A 12681-nucleotide genomic window follows, 5' to 3' on the forward strand; every position below is an offset into this window, starting at 1 on the left:
GCTGCATTGTCTGAGGTACTAGTGCAGCACTGAGAGAGTGCTCCATTGTCTGAGGTACTGGCAGCACTGAGAGAGTGCTGCATTGTCTGAGGTATTGGCAGCACTGAGAGAGTGCTGCATTGTCTGAGATACTGGCAGCACTGAGAGAGTGCAGCATTGTCTTAGGTACTGGCAGCACTGACAGAGTGCTGCATTGTCTGAGGTACTGGCAGCACTGAGAGAGTGCTGCATTGTCTGAGGTACTGGCAGCACTGAGAGAGTGCTGCATTGTCTGAGGTACTGGCAGCACTGAGAGAGTGCTGCATTGTCTGAGATACTGGCAGCACTGAGAGAGTGCTGCACTGTCTGAGGTACTGGCAGCACTGAGAGAGTGCTGCATTGTCTGAGGTACAAGTGCAGCACTGAGAGAGTGCTGCATTGTCTGAGGTATTGGCAGCACTGAGAGAGTGCTGCATTGTCTGAGATACTGGCAGCACTGAGAGAGTGCAGCATTGTCTTAGGTACTGGCAGCACTGACAGAGTGCTGCATTGTCTGAGGTACTGGCAGCACTGAGAGAGTGCTGCATTGTCTGAGGTACTGGCAGCACTGAGAGAGTGCTGCATTGTCTGAGGTACTGGCAGCACTGAGAGAGTGCTGCATTGTCTGAGATACTGGCAGCACTGAGAGAGTGCTGCATTGTCTGAGGTACTGGCAGCACTGAGAGAGTGCTGCATTGTCTGAGGTACCGGCTGCACTGAGAGAGTGCTGCATTGTCTGAGGTACCGGCAGCACTGAGAGAGTGCAGCATTGTCTGAGGTACTGGCAGCACTGAGAGAGTGCTGCATTGTCTAAGGTACCGGCAGCACTGAGAGAGTGCTGCATTGTCTGAGGTACTGGCAGCACTGAGAGAGTGCTGCATTGTCTGAGATACTGGCAGCACTGAGAGAGTGCTGCATTGTCTGAGGTACTGGCAGCACTGAGAGAGTGCTGCATTGTCTGAGGTACTGGCAGCACTGAGAGAGTGCTGCATTGTCTGAGGTACTGCCAGCACTGAGAGAGTGCTGCATTGTCTGAGGTACTGGCAGCACTGAGAGAGTGCTGCATTGTCTGAGGTACTGGCAGCACTGAGAGAGTGCTGCATTGTCTGAGGTACTGGCAGCACTGAGAGAGTGCAGCATTGTCTTAGGTACTGGCAGCACTGAAAGAGTGCTGCATTGTCTGAGGTAATGGCAGCACTGAGAGAGAGCTGCATTGTCTGAGGTACTGGCAGCACTGAGAGTGTGCTGCATTGTCTGAGGTACTGGCAGCACTGAGAGAGTGCTGCATTGTCTGAGGTACTGGCAGCACTGAGTGAGTGCTGCATTGTCTGAGGTAATGGCAGCACTGAGAGAGAGCTGCATTGCCTGAGGTACTGGCAGCACTGAGAGTGTGCTGCATTGTCTGAGGTACTGGCAGCACTGAGAGAGTGCTGCATTGTCTGAGGTACTGGCAGCACTGAGAGAGTGCAGCATTGTCTGAGGTACTGGCAGCACTGAGAGAGTGCTGCATTGTCTGAGGTACTGGCAGCACTGAGAGAGTGCAGCATTGTCTGAGGTACTGGCAGCACTGAGAGAGTGCAGCATTGTCTTAGGTACTGGCAGCACTGAGAGTGCTGCATTGTCTGAGGTACTGGCAGCACTGAGAGAGTGCAGCATTGTCTGAGGTACTGGCAGCACTGAGAGAGTGCAGCATTGTCTGAGGTACTGGCAGCACTGAGAGAGTGCAGCATTGTCTTAGGTACTGGCAGCACTGAGAGTGCTGCATTGTCTGAGGTACTGGCAGCACTGAGAGAGTGCTGCATTGTCTGAGGTACTGGCAGCACTGAGAGAGTGCTGCATTGTCTGAGGTACTGGCAGCACTGAGAGAGTGCTGCATTGTCTGTGGGACTGACAGCACTGAGAGAGAGCTGCATTGTCTGAGGTACTGGCAGCACTGAGAGAGTGCTGCATTGTCTGAGGTACTGGCAGCACTGAAAGAGTGCTGCATTGTCTGAGGTACTGGCAGCACTGAGAGAGTGCTGCATTGTCTGAGGTATTGGCAGCACTGAGAGAGTGCTGCATTGTCTGAGATACTGGCAGCACTGAGAGAGTGCAGCATTGTCTTAGGTACTGGCAGCACTGAGAGAGTGCTGCATTGTCTGAGGTACTGGCAGCACTGAGAGAGTGCTGCATTGTATGAGGTACTGGCAGCACTGAGAGAGTGCTGCATTGTCTGAGCTACTGGCAGCACTGAGAGAGTGCTGCATTGTCTGAGGTACTGGCAGCACTGAGAGAGTGCTGCATTGTCTGAGGTACCGGCTGCACTGAGAGAGTGCTGCATTGTCTGAGGTACTGGCAGCACTGAGAGAGTGCAGCATTGTCTGAGGTACTGGCAGCACTGAGAGAGTGCTGCATTGTCTAAGGTACTGGCAGCACTGAGAGAGTGCTGCATTGTCTGAGGTACTGGCAGCACTGAGAGAGTGCTGCATTGTCTGAGATACTGGCAGCACTGAGAGAGTGCTGCATTGTCTGAGGTACTGGCAGCACTGAGAGAGTGCTGCATTGTCTGAGGTACCGGCTGCACTGAGAGAGTGCTGCATTGTCTGAGGTACTGGCAGCACTGAGAGAGTGCAGCATTGTCTGAGGTACTGGCAGCACTGAGAGAGTGCTGCATTGTCTAAGGTACCGGCAGCACTGAGAGAGTGCTGCATTGTCTGAGGTACTGGCAGCACTGAGAGAGTGCTGCATTGCCTGAGATACTGGCAGCACTGAGAGAGTGCTGCATTGTCTGAGGTACTGGCAGCTCTGAGAGAGTGCTGCATTGTCTGAGGTACTGGCAGCACTGAGAGAGTGCTGCATTGTCTGAGGTACTGCCAGCACTGAGAGAGTGCTGCATTGTCTGAGGTACTGGCAGCACTGAGAGAGTGCTGCATTGTCTGAGGTACTGGCAGCACTGAGAGAGTGCTGCATTGTCTGAGGTACTGGCAGCACTGAGAGAGTGCTGCATTGTCTGAGGTACCGGCAGCACTGAGAGAGTGCTGCATTGTCTGAGGTACTGGCAGCACTGAGAGAGTGCTGCATTTTCTGAGGTACTGGCAGCACTGAGAGAGTGCTGCATTGTCTGAGATACTGCCAGCACTGAGAGAGTGCTGCATTGTCTGAGATACTGGCAGCACTGAGAGAGTGCTGCATTGTCTGAGATACAGGCAGCACTGAGGGAGTGCTGCATTGTCTAATGTACTGGCAGCACTGAGAGAGTGCTGCATTGTCTGAGGTACTAGTGCAGCACTGAGAGAGAGCTGCATTGTCTGAGGTACTGGCAGCACTGAGAGAGTGCTGCATTGTCTGAGGTACTGGCAGCACTGAGAGAGTGCTGCATTGTCTGAGATACTGGCAGCACTGAGAGAGTGCTGCATTGTCTGAGGTACTGGCAGCACTGAGAGAGTGCTGCATTGTCTGAGGTACTGGCAGCACTGAGAGAGTGCTGCATTGTCTGAGATACTGGCAGCACTGAGAGAGTGCTGCATTGTCTGAGGTACTGGCAGCACTGAGAGAGTGCTGCATTGTCTGAGATACTGCCAGCACTGAGAGAGTGCTGCATTGTCTGAGGTACATGCAGCACTGAGAGCCTGCTGCATTGTCTGAGATACTGGCAGCACTGAAAGAGTGCTGCATTGTCTGAGGTACTGGCAGCACTGAGAGAGTGCTGCATTGTCTGAGGTACTGGCAGCACTGAGAGAGTGCTGCATTGTCTGTGAGACCGACAGCACTGAGAGAGAGCTGCATTGTCTGAGGTACTGGCAGCACTGAGAGAGTGCTGCATTCTCTGAGGTACTGGCAGCACTGAGAGAGTGCTGCATTGTCTGAGGTACTGGCAGCACTGAGAGCGTGCTGCATTGTCTGAGGTACAGGCAGCACTGAGGGTGTGCAGCATTGTCTGAGATACTGACAGCACTGAGAGAGTGCTGCATTGTCTGAGGTACTGGCAGCACTGAGGGAGTGCTGCATTGTCTGAGGTACCAGCAGCACTGAGGGAGTGCAGCATTGTCTGAGATACTGGCAGCACTGAGAGAGTGCTGCATTGTCTGAGATACTGGCAGCACTGAGAGAGTGCTGCATTGACTGAGGTACTGGCAGCACTGAGAGAGTGCTGCATTGTCTGAGGTACTGGAGGCCCTGAGAGAGTGCTGCATTGTCTGAGGTACTGGCAGCACTGAGAGAGTGCTGCATTGTCTGAGGTACTCGTGCAGCACTGAGAGAGTGCTGCATTGTCTGAGGTACTGACAGCACTGAGAGAGTGCTGCATTGTCTGAGATACTGACAGCACTGAGAGAATGCAGCATTGTCTGAGATACTGACAGCACTGAGAAAGTGCAGCATTGTCTGAGATACTGTCAGCACTGAGAGAGATCTGCATTGTCTGAGATACTGGCAGCACTGAGAGAGTGCAGCATTGTCTGAGATACTGTCAGCACTGAGACAGAGCTGCATTGTCTGAGATACTGACAGCACTGAGAGAGAGCTGCATTGTCTGAGATACTGACAGCACTGAGAGAGTGCTGCATTGTCTGAGGTACTGGCAGCACTGAGAGAGAGCTGCATTGTCTAAGATACTGGCAGCACTGAGAGAGTGCTGCATCGTCTGAGATACTGGCAGCACTGAGAGAGTGCTGCATTGTCTGAGGTACTGGCAGCACTGAGAGAGTGCTGCATTGTCTGAGGTACTGGCAGCACTGAGAGAGTGCTGCATTGTCTGAGGTACTGGCAGCACTGAGAGCGTGCTGCATTGTCTGAGGTACAGGCAGCACTGAGAGTGTGCTGCATTGTCTGAGGTACTGGCAGCACTGAGGGAGTGCTGCATTGTCTGAGGTACCGGCAGCACTGAGGGAGTGCAGCATTGTCTGAGATACTGGCAGCACTGAGAGAGAGCTGCATTGTCTAAGATACTGGCAGCACTGAGAGAGTGCTGCATCGTCTGTGGGAACGACAGCACTGAGAGAGTGCAGCATTGTCTGAGGTACTGGCAGCACTGAGAGAGTGCTGCATATTCGGAGGTACTCCTGCAGCACTGAGAGAGTGCTACATTGTCTGAGATACTGGCAGCACTGAGAGAGTGCTGCATTGTCTGAGGTACTGGCAGCACTGAGAGCGTGCTGCATTGTCTGAGGTACAGGCAGCACTGAGAGAGTGCTGCATTGTCTGAGGTACTGGCAGCACTGAGAGAGTGCTGCATTGTCTGAGGTACTGGCAGCACTGAGAGCGTGCTGCATTGTCTGAGGTACAGGCAGCACTGAGAGTGTGCTGCATTGTCTGAGGTACTGGCAGCACTGAGGGAGTGCTGCATTGTCTGAGGTACTGGCAGCACTGAGAGAGTGCTGCATTGTCTGAGGTACTGGCAGCACTGAGAGCGTGCTGCATTGTCTGAGGTACAGGCAGCACTGAGAGTGTGCTGCATTGTCTGAGGTACTGGCAGCACTGAGGGAGTGCTGCATTGTCTGAGGTACCGGCAGCACTGAGGGAGTGCAGCATTGTCTGAGATACTGGCAGCACTGAGAGAGTGCTGCATTGTCTGAGATACTGGCAGCACTGAGAGAGTGCTGCATTGACTGAGGTACTGGCAGCACAGAGAGAGTGCTGCATTGTCGGAGGTACTGGCAGCCCTGAGAGAGTGCAGCATTGTCTGAGGTACTGGCAGCACTGAGAGAGTGCTGCATATTCTGAGGTACTCCTGCAGCACTGAGAGAGTGCTGCATTGTCTGAGGTACTGACAGCACTGAGAGAGTGCTGCATTGTCTGAGATACTGACAGCACTGAGAGAGTGCAGCATTGTCTGAGATACTGACAGCACTGAGAGAGTGCAGCATTGTCTGAGATACTGTCAGCACTGAGAGAGAGCTGCATTGTCTGAGATACTGACAGCACAGAGAGAGAGCTGCATTGTCTGAGGTACAGGCAGCGCTGAGAGAGTGCTGCATTGTCTGAGGTACTAGTGCAGCACTGAGAGAGTGCTGCATTGTCTGAGGTACTGGCAGCACTGAGAGAGTGCTGCATTGTCTGAGGTACTAGTGCAGCACTGAGAGAGTGCAGCATTGTCTGAGATACTGGCAGCACTGAGAGAGTACTGCATTGTCTGAGGTACTGGCAGCACTGAGAGAGTGCTGCATTGTCTGAGGTACTGGCAGCACTGAGAGAGTGCAGCATTGTCTGAGATACTGGCAGCACTGAGAGAGTGCAGCATTGTCTGAGGTACAGGCAGCACTGAGAGCGAGCTGCATTGTCTGAGGTACTGGCAGCACTGAGAGAGTGCGGCATTATCTGAGGTACCGGCAGCACTGAGAGAGTGCTGCATTGTCTGAGGTACTAGTGCAACACTGAGAGAGTGCTGCATTGTCTGAGGTACTAGTGCACCACTGAGAGAGTGCTGCATTGTCTGAGGTACGGGCAGCACTGAGAGTGTGCTGCATTGTCTGAGGTACTGGCAGCACTGAGAGAGTGCTGCATTGTCTGAGGTACCGGCAGCACTGAGAGAGTGCAGCATTGCCTGAGGTACTGACAGCACTGAGAGAGTGCTGCATTGTCTGAGGTACCGGCAGCACTGAGAGAGTGCAGCATTGTCTGAGGTACTGACAGCACTGAGAGAGTGCTGCATTGTCTGAGGTACTAATGCAGCACTGAGAGAGTGCTGCATTGTCTGAGGTACTGGCAGCACTGAGAGAGTGCAGCATTGTCTGAGATACTGGCAGCACTGAGAGAGTGCTGCATTGTCTGAGGTACCGGCAGCACTGAGAGAGTGCAGCATTGTCTGAGGTCCTGACAGCACTGAGAGAGTGCTGCATTGTCTGAGACACTGACAGCACTGAGAGAGTGCTGCATTGTCTGAGGTACCGGCAGCACTGAGAGAGTGCTGCTTTGTCTGAGGTACTAGTGCAGCACTGAGAGAGTGCTGCATTGTCTGAGATACAGGCAGCACTGAGAGAGTGCGGCATTGTCTGAGGTACAAGTGCAGCACTGAGAGAGTGCTGCATTGTCTGAGGTACTGTCAGCACTGAGAGAGTGCAGCATTGTCTGAGATACTGGCAGCACTGAGAGAGTGCTGCATTGTCTGAGGTACCGGCAGCACTGAGAGAGTGCAGCATTGTCTGAGGTACTGGCAGCACTGCGAGAGTGCAGCATTGTCTGAGATACTGGCAGCACTGAGAGAGTGCTGCATTGTCTGAGGTACAGGCAGCACTGAGAGAGTGCAGCATTGTCTGAGGTACTGGCAGCACTGAGAGAGTGCAGCATTGTCTGAGATACTGGCAGCACTGAGAGAGTGCTGCATTGTCTGAGGTACAGGCAGCACTGAGAGAGTGCAGCATTGTCTGAGGTACTGGCAGCACTGAGAGAGTGCAGCATTGTCTGAGATACTGGCAGCACTGAGAGAGTGCTGCATTGTCTGAGGTACAGGCAGCACTGAGAGAGTGCAGCATTGTCTGAGGTACAGGCAGCACTGAGAGAGTGCTGCATTGTCTGAGGTACTAGTGCAGCACTGAGATAGTGCTGCATTGTCTGAGATTCAGGCAGCACTGAGAGAGTGCGGCATTGTCTGAGGTACCGGCAGCACTGAGAGAGTGCTGCATTATCTGAGGTACTAGTGCAACACTGAGAGAGTGCTGCATTGTCTGAGGTACTAGTGCACCACTGGGAGAGTGCTGCATTGTCTGAGGTACTGGCAGCACTGAGAGTGTGCTGCATTGTCTGAGGTACTGGCAGCACTGAGGGAGTGCTGCATTGTGTGAGGTACCGGCAGCACTGAGAGAGTGCAGCATTGCCTGAGGTACTGACAGCACTGAGAGAGTGCTGCATTGTCTGAGGTACCGGCAGCACTGAGAGAGTGCAGCATTGTCTGAGGTACTGACAGCACTGAGAGAGTGCTGCATTGTCTGAGGTACTAGTGCAGCACTGAGAGAGTGCTGCATTGTCTGAGGTACTGTCAGCACTGAGAGAGTGCAGCATTGTCTGAGATACTGGCAGCACTGAGAGAGTGCTGCATTTTCTGAGGTACCGGCAGCACTGAGAGAGTGCAGCATTGTCTGAGGTACTGGCAGCACTGAGAGAGTGCAGCATTGTCTGAGATACTGGCAGCACTGAGAGTGTGCTGCATTGTCTGAGGTACCGGCAGCACTGAGAGAGTGCAGCATTGTCTGAGATACTGGCAGCACTGAGAGTGTGATGCATTGTCTGAGGTACCGGCAGCACTGAGAGAGTGCTGCATTGTCTGAGGTACTGGCAGCACTGAGAGAGTGCAGCATTGTCTGAGATACTGACAGCACTGAGAGAGTGCAGCATTGTCTGAGATACTGTCAGCACTGAGAGAGAGCTGCATTGTCTGAGATACTGACAGCACTGAGAGAGAGCTGCATTGTCTGAGATACTGACAGCAGTGAGAGAGAGCTGCATTGTCTGAGGTACAGGCAGCGCTGAGAGAGTGCTGCATTGTCTGAGGTACTAGTGCAGCACTGAGAGAGTGCTGCATTGTCTGAGGTACTGGCAGCACTGAGAGAGTGCTGCATTGTCTGAGGTACTAGTGCAGCACTGAGAGAGTGCAGCATTGTCTGAGATACTGGCAGCACTGAGAGAGTGCTGCATTGTCTGAGGTACTGGCAGCACTGAGAGAGTGCTGCATTGTCTGAGGTACTGGCAGCACTGAGAGAGTGCAGCATTGTCTGAGATACTGGCAGCACTGAGAGAGTGCAGCATTGTCTGAGGTACTGGCAGCACTGAGAGAGAGCTGCATTGTCTGAGGTACTGGCAGCACTGAGAGAGTGCGGCATTATCTGAGGTACCGGCAGCACTGAGAGAGTGCTGCATTGTCTGAGGTACTAGTGGTACACTGAGAGAGTGCTGCATTGTCTGAGGTACTAGTGCACCACTGAGAGAGTGCAGCATTTTCTGAGGTACTGGCAGCACTGAGAGTGTGCTGCATTGTCTGAGGTACTGGCAACACTGAGAGAGTGCTGCATTGTCTGAGGTACCGGCAGCACTGAGAGAGTGCAGCATTGCCTGAGGTACTGACAGCACTGAGAGAGTGCTGCATTGTCTGAGGTACCGGCAGCACTGAGAGAGTGCAGCATTGTCTGAGGTACTGACAGCACTGAGAGAGTGCTGCATTGTCTGAGGTACTAATGCAGCACTGAGAGAGTGCTGCATTGTCTGAGGTACTGGCAGCACTGAGAGAGTGCAGCATTGTCTGAGATACTGGCAGCACTGAGAGAGTGCTGCATTGTCTGAGGTACCGGCAGCACTGAGAGAGTGCAGCATTGTCTGAGGTCCTGACAGCACTGAGAGAGTGCTGCATTGTCTGAGACACTGACAGCACTGAGAGAGTGCTGCATTGTCTGAGGTACTGGCAGCACTGAGAGTGTGCTGCATTGTCTGAGGTACTGGCAGCACTGAGAGAGTGCTGCATTGTCTGAGGTACCGGCAGCACTGAGAGAGTGCTGCATTGTCTGAGGTACTAGTGCAGCACTGAGAGAGTGCTGCATTGTCTGAGATACAGGCAGCACTGAGAGAGTGCGGCATTGTCTGAGGTACTGGCAGCACTGAGAGAGTGCAGCATTGTCTGAGGTACCAGCAGCACTGAGAGAGTGCAGCATTGTCTGAGATACTGGCAGCACTGAGAGTGTGCTGCATTGTCTGAGGTACCGGCAGCACTGAGAGAGTGCAGCATTGTCTTAGGTACTGGCAGCACTGAGAGAGTGCTGCATTGTCTGAGGTACTAGTGCAGCACTGAGAGAGTGCTGCATTGTCTGAGGTACTGGCAGCACTGAGAGAGTGCTGCATTGTCTGAGGTACTGGCAGCACTGAGAGAGTGCAGCATTGTCTGAGATACTGGCAGCACTGAGAGAGTGCTGCATTGTCTGAGGTACTAGTTCAGCACTGAGAGAGTGCTGCATTGTCTGAGATACAGGCAGCACTGAGAGAGTGCGGCATTGTCTGAGGTACCGGCAGCACTGAGAGAGTGCTGCATTGTCTGAGGTACTAGTGCAACACTGAGAGTGTGCTGCATTGTCTGAGGTACTAGTGCACCACTGAGAGAGTGCTGCATTGTTTGAGGTACTGGCAGCACTGAGAGTGTGCTGCATTGTCTGAGGTACTGGCAGCACTGAGAGAGTGCTGCATTGTCTGAGGTACCGGCAGCACTGAGAGAGTGCAGCATTGCCTGAGGTACTGACAGCACTGAGAGAGTGCTGCATTGTCTGAGGTACCGGCAGCACTGAGAGAGTGCAGCATTGTCTGAGGTACTGACAGCACTGAGAGAGTGCTGCATTGTCTGAGGTACTAGTGCAGCACTGAGAGAGTGCTGCATTGTCTGAGGTACTGGCAGCACTGAGAGAGTGCAGCATTGTCTGAGATACTGCCAGCACTGAGAGAGTGCTGCATTGTCTGAGACACTGACAGCACTGAGAGAGTGCTGCATTGTCTGAGGTACTGGCAGTACTGAGAGTGTGCTGCATTGTCTGAGGTACTGGCAGCACTGAGAGAGAGCTGCATTGTCTGAGGTACCGGCAGCACTGAGAGAGTGCAGCATTGTCTGAGGTACTGACAGCACTGAGAGAGTGCTGCATTGTCTGAGGTACTGGCAGCACTGAGAGAGTGCAGCATTGTCTGAGATACTGGCAGCACTGAGAGAGTGCAGCATTGTCTGAGGTACCGGCAGCACTGAGAGAGTGCAGCATTGTCTTAGGTACTGGCAGCACTGAGAGAGTGCTGCATTGTCTGAGGTACTAGTGCAGCACTGAGAGAGTGCTTCATTGTCTGAGGTACTGGCAGCACTGAGAGAGTGCTGCATTGTCTGAGGTACTGGCAGCACTGAGAGAGTGCTGCATTGTCTGAGGTACTAGTGCAGCACTGAGAGAGTGCTGCATTGTCTGAGATACAGACAGCACTGAGAGAGCGGCATTGTCTGAGGTACCGGCAGCACTGAGAGAGTGCTGCATTGTCTGAGATACTAGTGCAGCACTGAGAGAGTGCTGCATTGTCTGAGGTACTGGCAGCACTGAGAGAGTGCAGCATTGTCTGAGATACTGGCAGCACTGAGAGAGTGCTGCATTGTCTGAGGTACTAGTGCAGCACTGAGAGAGTGCTGCATTGTCTGAGATTCAGGCAGCACTGAGAGAGAGCGGCATTGTCTGAGGTACCGGCAGCACTGAGAGAGTGCAGCATTGCCTGAGGTACTGACAGCACTGAGAGAGTGCTGCATTGTCTGAGGTACCGGCAGCACTGAGAGAATGCAGCATTGTCTGAGGTACTGACAGCACTGAGAGAGTGCTGCATTGTCTGAGGTACTGGCAGCACTGAGAGAGTGCTGCATTGTCTGAGATACTGGCAGCACTGAGAGAGTGCTGCATTGTCTGAGGTACCGGCAGCACTGAGAGAGTGCAGCATTTTCTGAGGTACTGACAGCACTGAGAGAGTGCTGCATTGTCTGAGACACTGACAGCACTGAGAGAGTGCTGCATTGTCTGAGGTACTGGTAGCACTGAGAGTGTGCTGCATTGTCTGAGGTACTGGCAGCACTGAGAGAGAGCTGCATTGTCTGAGGTACCGGCAGCACTGAGAGAGTGCAGCATTGTCTGAGGTACTGACAGCACTGAGAGAGTGCTGCATTGTCTGAGGTACTGGCAGCACTGAGAGAGTGCAGCATTGTCTGAGATACTGGCAGCACTGAGAGAGTGCAGCATTGTCTGAGATACTGGCAGCACTGAGAGAGTGCAGCATTGTCTGAGGTACAGGCAGCACTGAGAGAGTGCAGCATTGTCTTAGGTACTGGCAGCACTGAGAGAGTGCTGCATTGTCTGAGGTACTAGTGCAGCACTGAGAGAGTGCTGCATTGTCTGAGGTACTGACAGCACTGAGAGAGTGCTGCATTGTCTGAGATACTGACAGCACTGAGAGAATGCAGCATTGTCTGAGATACTGACAGCACTGAGAAAGTGCAGCATTGTCTGAGATACTGTCAGCACTGAGAGAGAGCTGCATTGTCTGAGATACTGACAGCACTGAGAGAGAGCTGCATTGTCTGAGATACTGACAGCACTGAGAGAGTGCTGCATTGTCTGAGGTACTGGCAGCACTGAGAGAGAGCTGCATTGTCTAAGATACTGGCAGCACTGAGAGAGTGCTGCATCGTCTGAGATACTGGCAGCACTGAGACAGTGCTGCATTGTCTGAGGTACTGGCAGCACTGAGAGAGTGCTGCATTGTCTGAGGTACTGGCAGCACTGAGAGAGTGCTGCATTGTCTGAGGTACTGGCAGCACTGAGAGCGTGCTGCATTGTCTGAGGTACAGGCAGCACTAAGAGTGTGCTGCATTGTCTGAGGTACTGGCAGCACTGAGGGAGTGCTGCATTGTCTGAGGTACCGGCAGCACTGAGAGAGTGCAGCATTGTCTGAGATACTGGCAGCACTGAGAGAGAGCTGCATTGTCTAAGATACTGGCAGCACTGAGAGAGTGCTGCATCGTCTGTGGGACCGACAGCACTGAGAGAGAGCTGCATTGTCTGAGGTACTGGCAGCACTGAGAGAGTGCTGCATTCTCTGAGGTACTGGCAGCACTGAGAGAGTGCTGCATTGTCTGAGGTACTGGCAGCACTGAGAGTGTGCTGCATTGTCTGAGGTACAGGCAGCACTGAGAGTGTGCTG

Source organism: Scyliorhinus torazame, chromosome 2 (assembly GCF_047496885.1).
Source record: "Scyliorhinus torazame isolate Kashiwa2021f chromosome 2, sScyTor2.1, whole genome shotgun sequence".
Lineage (NCBI taxonomy): Eukaryota > Metazoa > Chordata > Chondrichthyes > Carcharhiniformes > Scyliorhinidae > Scyliorhinus > Scyliorhinus torazame.